Source organism: Hyaena hyaena, unplaced genomic scaffold (genome assembly GCF_003009895.1).
Source record: "Hyaena hyaena isolate Hyena2069 unplaced genomic scaffold, ASM300989v1 scaffold_1497, whole genome shotgun sequence".
In the NCBI taxonomy this organism is placed as follows: Eukaryota; Metazoa; Chordata; class Mammalia; order Carnivora; family Hyaenidae; genus Hyaena; species Hyaena hyaena.
In genome coordinates, this window is record NW_024082130.1 from 293,686 (window position 1) to 303,754 (window position 10,069).

The following is a 10,069-nucleotide window of genomic DNA, read 5'->3' on the forward strand; positions in this document are numbered from 1 at the left end:
AAAAAAAAAAAAAAAAAACTTAAAAAAAAAAAAGAAAGCTGAGTATTAGATTCAGTACTCTATAAAACTAATTAATTAATTTAATGACAGAACATAGGGAAGTAATAAAAATGAGAGTAAAATTAATTTTTAAGAAAAGAGTGAAGAGATGAGCTATGGAATTCATTTTAAGAAATCAAGTTAGGAGGCGCCTGGGTGGCTCAGTCGGTTGAGCGTCGGACTTAGGCTCAGGTCATGATCTCATGGTTCGTGGGTTCCAGCCCCACGTCGGGCTCTGTCCTGACAGCTAGCTCAGAGTCTGGAGGCTGCTTCAGATTCTTTGTCTCCCTCTCTCTCTGACCCTCTCCTGCTTACGCTATGTCTCTCTCTCTCAGAAATAAATAAAAACGTTTTAAAAGTTTAAAAAAATCAAGTTCTGTTTGAAGTGGCCCATAAAATATACAAATCTCTAGGTAGCATTATAAAAAAAAACAATACTTTCCTGCTCCAGGCTCTACTCAGAGCTGGCTGTCTTCTTTATCAACTGTTATATGGGTGGAAGCATATTACTAGATGTGGATATGTTGCTTCTAGACCCCAAATGGGCTTGATAGGCACTGTGCAGAGCCATCAGTATTTTCAATTATGAGTAAGTTTTTTTGTGTAATTCTATACTAAGAGATGCTGCAAAGAGTAGATTGTTTTATAAAAAAAAAAAAGTCAAAAATTTATATTGTCTCAAGGAGAATTCCAAAAATAAATAGAATAAAAAAAATAAAATGAGAAGAGGTTTTAAGAAATATTACTGTAATTAAAGGTGATGATGGTCAGCCAGTTTTTGTTTATTTTTTTAAGATGTATTTATTTATTTAATTTTTAGTGTTTATTTATTATTGAGAAACAGAGCATGAGCATGGGAGGGGCAGGAGAGAGGGAGACACAGAATCTGAAACAGTCTCCAGTCTCTAAGCTGTCAGCACAGAGCCTGATGCGGGGCTTGAACTCACAAATCATGAGGTCATGATGTGAGCTGAAGACGGATGCTTAACGGACTGAGCCACCCAAGTGCATCAATCAGCCAGTTTTTAAAACATATTAGTTCAACATTTGAAGAAACGTTTGACTACATTTTAGAAGTAGAATTAGAAGCATTTTCATAAGCACAACTTAGAAAAAATGAACAGCCTCTCATATTATGTTAATATTGCTACCAAACCTGGAAAACAGTATCATAATATGATTACTACAGCCTAAACCAATTTATCAATATTGAAGAAGAACTCTCAATAAAAAAGTTAATCCATATCATATATATTTAAATGTGATTAAGTCTTGTTTATTGCAGGAGAATATAGATGGATAATAATTTAAAAATGAATATAAAATTAATGGCAATAATTACAAAAAAAATAAGATTCTGTATCAAAATAAGTGGAAAATAATAAAGTATATTAAAATAAATGGAGATTACAGATTCTATTCTGTATGTAAAAATACTGATAACTTTGAAAAACAAAATAGCTGGACAATTCTTTTACTCATATAAATTTTATTGAGATATAAAAGGTGTGACAATAAAAAAACAGACACTTAGAGATAGTAATTATTAAGTTAATGTAAATATTTAATGATAGGCCATTAAAAATCCAATGAAACTGTACAATTTGAAAACATTAATTTGGTAGAAAAAGTAACTATATATTTATAAATATAAATTAGTCAACAGGCCTTTAAATTATTAGATAGAAAAACAATAGAAAAAATAAGCTTTCAAAAAAAGCTCCACCTTACATCATATACCAGTGTACATATCAAATATTTTAAAGGAACAAAAATTAAAAATTAAAGAAATATTAAATTAAACAACAGAGAATATAAGTTAAAATATGCATGTACCTGGTCTTGGGACAGAAAGGAGCTTTCAAAATTGGATATAAACAAAAATGTACTGTCAACAAATAGTTTATAGAAATCAATATGTGAAGTTTTCAGTGTGAAGTAAATTTTAACAGAAACATAAAAAGTGAAATGAATATGAAGGGGACTATTTGATCCATAGCTGGCAGAATATGAAAAGAATTTTAAAGTTCTATAAAGCAATGTATATTCCAGTTGAAACTGGAGAAAGGTAATGAGTATACAAAATTTAAATGAATAAATATATATAACACTTAGCCATACCAAACTTTGCATTTAGTAAAAGTGATTGAAAAAATAATTGATGTTATATTTCCTCCCTGAAAAGATAATTATTTATAATTTATAATTTAATATATTAATACCAAGACTGGTGACTGTGCTGAAAAATATAAAATGACTCATTTGCAGAAATCTATTCTATAACTTTATTCTTTTTTAAAATTTTTAATGTTTATTTATTTTGAGAGAGAGACAGAGCATGAGCAGAGGTGGGGCAGAGAGAGAGAGAGAGAGAGAGAGAGAGACAGAATCTGAAGCAGGTTCTAGGCTCTGAGCTAGCTGTCAGCACAGAGCCCGATGCGGGGCTCGAATCCATGAGGGAGATCATGACCTGAAGCAAGCCCGAATGCTCAACCAACTGAGCCACCAGGAGCCCCATCTATAACTTTATTCTTATGAAAGAACATTCACTGAATCATGCTGTGATTATGAGAATTTACAAATAGCATATATGTTCAACAATAGATTAGCTTACTAAATTTTAATACAACTTCAGGGTAAAACTATTGTAGCAGGCATTTTAATGAAAAATATGAAATGTGAGTATGTGAAATTATAATGTATAAACTTAAATATGCAGCATTTCTTTTTTGTAAAACATGAGCATACGCATATAAACAAAGATCACATATCTGCATATTTGTATACTTACATTCATATTGTTTTTTTCTGGGTGAGTGGCCTATTGATGTGTGTTTAAAGAAAATGTGTGCACTGGGAGTAGGAAGAACCAGTTCCTTGAGTTTTACAAGCTTATCTGGTAGGGGAATAAGTGAATAGGTAACACTGGAAATATCCCTTGGACCTCCTTTCTTCTCCTATAAGGAAATACAGCGATCACTTTCAGTGAGAGCTCTTTGGTTAAACAAAATTACTTTCTTGCTTTTTATCCATTAGAGAGCAGTTATACACCCAAAATCAATAAGGATGAAAAACACAATATAGGGTTCCTTAGGTCTCTGTATGCTATACAAATGTTGTCATCGCATTTTGCTGAATAACAGTACAGGGTGGTAAATGCATAAAATGGTCCCTGAAGTCCAGTAAAATAATAGATATAGGGCACTGGTGAGAGTGTGCAGAGTTACCAGCAAGCACTATTTTTTACAAGTCGGTAAGGCAGAAACACTAATGTTTAATTTCTCTAAGAGAGGAAGAGACAAAATGTGCAAATAAAATTGGGTTAAAAAATAAACCTTCATAAAACAAACAGGGAATATATTCTACAGCATCAAAATTAAATGAATGAATGTTCTAATAATAAATAGTGACATTATATCTATTCACCACCAACATGACATTTTTGTAAGTAGACAGACTAAACTAGTTACCCATTCTTTAATGAAAAAAACCTTTCTTCAGTAATTGGTACCTGATACTAACCAGTACATTTGGGGTCGACTGAATAGTAGACCAGGATAGAGGTCTGGTGACAGCGTTCTGAGGCATCATTACTTGGAGACTATAGGTTTTAACCTTTGTAAAATCAAAGAAACATTAGGTCTGACCTCACAAAAATGCTCAGGATTTATCTCTTTTCTCCTTTGTCTTGCCCCCAATATGAAGCAATTCAAACTTTCAACATTTTAATAGTCTATTTCTAAGCTATTAGGAGAGATAAAGAAGTCATGAAAATAATTATCAATCTGATCTGTAATTTTAGGAGTAGCAAAGGGTTGAGAGCTGGAAACCAAGTGTAAGGATTGACAATACAACGGGTGCCTGGGTGGCTCAGTTGGTTAAGTGTCTGACTTAACTCACAGTTTGTGAGTTCAAGTCCTGCATCGGGCTCTGTGCTGACAGCTCAGAGCCTGCAGCCTGTTTTGGATTCTGTATCTCCCTCTCTTTCTGCTTCTCCACAGCTCGCTCATTTTCTCTCAATCTCTCTCTCTCCCTCCCTCTCTCTTTCTCTCTCTCAAAAATAAACATTAAGAAAAAAATATTTTAAAAAAGGATTGATAATATAAGAATAACTTAACCTTCTGTTCTGTGACCCTCTCCATTTCACACCCCACACATGCAGACACACACACACACACACACACACACACACACACACACAGAGTATTAAGCTATTTACCAGTAAGCTTCTGGGAATAAGAGATATTTATATACTCAGTTTCTAGATAGACAATAGAGGTGCCTGGGTGGTTCAGTCGACCCTTGATTTCTGCTCAGGTCATGATTTCACAGTTAATGAGATCAAGACGACATAGGTCTCTGTACTGACAGCTTGAACTGTATTTGGGATTCTCTCTCTCACTGTCTCTGCACACTCCCTCAAAAATAAGTAAATAAACGAAAAACAAAAAAATGGAAAAAAGAGTAAACTCCATTGTTTCACAACTGGATGCTAAGAAAGAAGATCCCTAAAAACCAATTTCTTCTAGTGCTTTCTGTTCTCTTGTGAGACAGGAAATAGGAGGACTGAGTGTCCAGAATGACTTCAGACTCCTGCTTAGGAAATATTGGTGCAGGGCCACAATATCTCTAGCAAGGGAGGGATGTAGATCTTGTTATACAGTATAGGCATTAAATCACAGCCAAGAGATTATATGTTAAAATGACATATTTAGGTCCAGTTTCTGGTACTGCAAATAAGGATCTTAAAAGTTGTCATGCTGTCTTAATAAGTAAAAGCTAAACAGACTGAAAAATCAACAACTTTTCTTAGATCCCTAAAAGATGGGAGGACACAGGATAAACTGCTCCCCCCATTTGTTGGAAAGACAGAACACAAGGAGTCCCAGATAACCTGACCAGACATGCCAAGATGAAACCCCTAGGAGAACCCGAGTGGGAAGGGAGAGGTGGGAAGCCTGAACTATAATTGAAGAATTAGTGGAGACTCAGTGTGGACCAGTCTGAGTCTTAAAAGCTCCAGTGTAACCCAGTCATTGGAAAAGCCCCCACGATTCTGTTAAGATTTACTTCAAGGAACTCTACCAGGTTCTCACAGTAAGTGCCAGAGAAAAATCCCCTTGGTTTTCTGGCAGAAGCAGGGAAGGGAAGGTCTTAATGTAAATACTTCAGGCAGTCTTTTCTTAACAAGCCCTGCTCTCTGGGGAGACTTGTTAACCAAAGCCTGAGAGCTCCCTCTGGTGGCTTTCTTCACCAGTGAGACCATGGACCTCTGCAGGCCAACTGGCCACTGTCTTCACTTTTTTTGACTGATATAGAATGAGTATGTAATTTGTTCCCACAGCCTGACCGTAAGGACACAGGATGAAGGACCCCTTTCCCATGTTGTATCCTTCAGAGTAACAGGAAAAGATACAGTTACGAAAGATAATTGCATTCGTTCTTTCTCCCTGAAGCAGATGGCCAAACAAAAACCTGCATTCATCAAGCCCTGCGGCACTATGACAGCTGCAGATTCTTTCTTCTGGACCTATGGTGAATCAGCACTGCTGATCATGGCTGAGGGAAAAAGTCTGGCCATGGGTTATACATGGAGGGCAGTTTTGAGGGATTTTGTATAAGTGGTCTCAGGATCCAAAAGATCAGCTTTTACTTAGACAACATATGCTATGCCAGAAGTTCTAAAAAAGGCAGGATTAACAATAAATGATACTTATGCTTTTGGATTTCAGGAAGCTTTCTCAGGTCAGATTTTGGCTGATTTGAAAGCCAAGGATTCCAGCTGGTTTGCACAAAAATATGTGGTTAGAAAAACCAAGTTTTGATTGCCTCCTTTAGAGAAGTTTAACAGCTGGAGTGGATGGCTGTCCCTGGGATAAGTATTTGGAGCCACTGGTTACAGGTTGGTCATGGCCCTGCCTCCAGATTACAGAAGGCCTGTGTGGCTTAGTGACTGCCTGTATAGCTGGAGAACAGGACCACGCTGTGATGGTAGAAGCTTATACAAAGTAATAGATCAGGAAGAGGTGACCTAGAGTTTCTATGTCACACTCACAGTAGACAGCGCCATTTCCATGCATTACTAAGTGCCACCTATGATGTCTAGCTCCACTTAGGAAGACAAGATGTGTGGGCCTCTGTTCAATACTTTGAAGTTAAGGCTTACTAGTATTCTGAGCTTTCCAGTAATCACGGTTTACTGCTCTTTCAGCGATTACACCAGAATCTCACACAGTGATAGGTTTAAACAATTGTTTTTGGTTTTTAGTTTCACTAAAGACTAAACGAGAGGTTGCAGTTTTGAGGAGAGGTTAGCTGAGGTTTGGAATCATCTTTGTCACATTTGCAAATTATACTCATCCCTATTTGTAACCTAAAGATAACTGTTTTCTAAAAAATACAAATTAGTGTGCCTAATTAACGTAATTGTGGAAATATAATTCAGAATCTAAACCAATAAACTGTAGTATTGCCTCTAAAAGTTTTTTAGAGACAGAAAAAATAATATAGGTCAGAACCTCAGATCTACATAAAAAAATGGCATCAAAAGAGAAATAAGTGGGGATAAAATAACAACTGTTTTTTTCTTATTCTTAATTTATCTAACAGGTACATTTTTCAGAATAGTAACACCAACCTTGCATTCAATTATATATGCATATATATATATATATATATATATATATATATATCTCCTATATGTTTCTTATGCTTATTTATAAGTGAAAAGAATGTCAACAATGATACAATGAATGAGAAGAAGGAATTAGGTTTATTTTATAGTAAATTACTCACAGTACTGATGAAGCGGCATATTGTCTTTTAAAAGTGGCCTTAAATTAGTTGTAAATATCTATTGCAAACCTGGGCAAACTCACAAAAAAATATATGCTGTATAATAAGAAAAAGAAGAAAATGAATCATATAAAATGCTCATTTAAAACCACAAAAGACAGAGAAACAGTGGAAGATTAAAATAGGAACAAAGTATAAGAGCATAAAATATAAAACAATAACACATATGGCAAATTTGAGAGCAAATATATCAATAATCACAGAAAACCAATGGTCTAAATGTGCTATTTGAATGGTAGAGATCCTCAGAGTAAGTCAAAAGCAAGACTCAATTACATAAAGTCAACAAGAAAAATATTTTAAATATAAAAAGACATACAAATTAAAAGTAAGTGGATGGAGAAAAGGTCCTATGCTAATACATATCAAAAGACAACAGAAATAGCTATATTAATTTCAGACAACAGAATTGAAAGCAAGGAATCTATTAGGGAAAAAGAAGGGCATTACATCATGACATAGTGGTCCATTCTCCAAGAAGACATAACAATTCTTTATGTTATATGACTAACAACAGAGCATCAAACTGTGTGAGGCAAAAACTAATAAAACTACCAAAAAAAAAAAGATGAATCTACGATCATACCTGGTAGACTTCAAAACCCTGTCTCAGAAATGGACACATCCAGCAGACAGAATATTAGAAGGACATAGTTGAACTCAATACCCTTCATCAGTGGGGTAATTGACATCTATTGACTAAATCCTACAACATCAGCGTGTACATTCTTTTTAAGCTTCACATTCAGCAATATAGACCACATTTTTGCCTATAAAACACACTTAACAAATTTTAAAAAATCGAAATCCTAATATATCTACTCTCAGATCACAATGGAATTAAACTAGAAATCAATAATAGATAACATATGTGGAGAGGGGGCAAGATGGCGGAGAAGTAAGGAGCTCCGTACTTGCACTCGCGCCCATACATCACACAGAAAAGATCTGAAGCCATTGGAAACCTTAAAAAACATGAGAGATTGGGAGAAAAAGGACGCAGAATCCACTGAGAGAGCCTTCTAACGTGAGTGCGAACAGGGGAAGATAAAATCGGGCCGGGGTCGGAGACTCCAGGGTGGGAGGCGATCCCCCTCTACCCTCTATGGGGAGTGAGAGGGGAAAAAGAGAGAGCCCGAAACAGAAAAACCTCCGCTCGGGAGGGACAAATCTCCACACGGTGCATAGAAAGACCGTACTTGTCAAATACCTGCACACCAGGTCCCCTCACACCATCTGGTCCCGGGGGGGCTGAGCACACAAACTGCTGCTTTGTGCGGGCTCCTGGAGGCTGGACGTCAGAGTGGCGGAGCGCCTGCCGCCATTGTAGCTCCCGGGCGGCTGGGGCCCCTGAAAGAGCCACGCGGACACCAGGCGTCCGCGCTCCTGGCTGGCTGGAACTCCAGAGGGAAGGAAAAGAAATAAACACTGGGAAATTAGCCTGTGAGTTTGTGTTTCGGGTGACGAGCCATAGAGGGACCTGGTTTTCCTCACTCCAGCGGGCTCGGGCTCCGCTCACCCGGCAGGCAAGCCCCCACCAATGCGCACGAGGCTGACCCAGAGAAGGAAGCAGGGATTCTGCCTCCACCCCCAGAGCTCGGCAGGGGGCCTGGTATTGCCCCGAGGGGGTTGCCTGGGGAGCTGTGTCTTAGGCAATTTCAGCGGGGCGCGCGGAATGGGATTTGGAGATTGGAACTGGCCTGGGTTGAAGAGTGCAACCAACTTCGGCTGCGCACCCGGTACGGGGAGTTTACAAGCCCAAAAAAGCGAGGAGCAGCGCTTGGTTCAAGAAGGGACTGGATCGCCTTCACTCTACTCGCCACAGACGCCAAGGCAGAGGTCCCGCCTGAGGCATTGGATCACGCCACACCCATCCCTGCTTGAGAGCTGCCCTCCTCCCTTTTTTTTTCTTTTTTACTTTTCTTTTTTTTCTTTTTCTTTTTTTTTCCTTTTTTTCCCCTTTTTTCTCTTTCTTTTTTTCTTCTTCTTTCTCTTTTCTCTCTTTTTTCCCCAGAACACTGACCTGGTTAACTCTGGTCTCCAGCTTGCTTAAACAATCACAACGAGTCCATTGTGTAAATGTAAATTCTACACCTACCGACATTTTCAGCTCTTTCTCTCAGGAGTAATTAGACTATATAGTTTCTTTGGATTATTCCAGCATCCTTCTCTCACCTATCCAACCATATTCTACCCTTTACCTCTTTGAAAAAAGCTTCTTATCCCTTCTGCCTGTTCATTCTATTTCCAATTCTGCCTCATCCCGCCATGCCTTCTCTCTCTTTCTCTATGCTCTTCAACCAGCACTGCATACACACGGCTATTTAACTGTAGCTGGGAAATCCAGGTATATGCTTTAAACCGTTCTTTGTCCATCGGTTATCTTCTTTTTTCTTTTTCTTTTCCCCTTTTTTGACACTTTTATGTATTTTACACTCTATTATACGCCCTCCCTCCTCCGTCTTTTCTCTTAACTTTTTCGTTTTCCCTCTCGCTTTGCATGTTAGTTGAATTAGCCTGTGTGTTTGTGAGCTCCTGCCCCCTGTGTGTTTGTCTGTCTGTTTTCTTTTCCAGGGCTACCTCAAGAAACAAGCTAGAGTACACAAGGTGGAGAGTCCCAAATATCACTACGAATACGAAAATAAAATAACCAAGGTCCCAACAAGAGAGACCAAGAGATACCATTCAAAAAACTCTCTAAAAGGATAGGCCCTGGAAAGTCAAAGAGTCTTCTTGGATATAGCAGTGCTCATAGAAACAGAGAGCATAATAGGTCTTTAAAACCAACAAGAGCCGGAAAGCTAACTAAAATGACGAAACGAAAGAGCTCTCCTCCAAAGAAACTCCAAGAAGAAATGACAGCCAATGAAGTGCTCAAAACAGATAACAGCAGCATCACTGAACAAGATTTTAGAATAATAATGGTAAAATAAATAGCTGGGCTTAAAAAAACATAGGGGACATCAAAGAAATTATGGCTACAGACAGAATGGAAAATAAAAATAGGCATGAAGAATTAAAAAATGTGAAAAAAGAGATCCATAATAAATTAGAGGCCTCCAATGCACGGATTGAAGAGGCAGAAAGGAGAATAAGAGATTTAGAAGACACCATTATAGAAAAACAAGAAGCTGACAAAAAAAGAGACAAACTGATCCAGGAACAGGAAAGAAGA

The 10,069-nt window shown here is 37.6% G+C and overlaps 1 pseudogene; it reads left to right on the forward strand.

Annotated features, from left to right (window-relative positions):
• LOC120225737 overlaps positions 1-6,051 on the forward strand; it is a 119,337-nt pseudogene extending 113,286 nt beyond the window's left edge.
• The last annotated feature ends 4,018 nt before the right edge of the window (positions 6,052-10,069 follow it).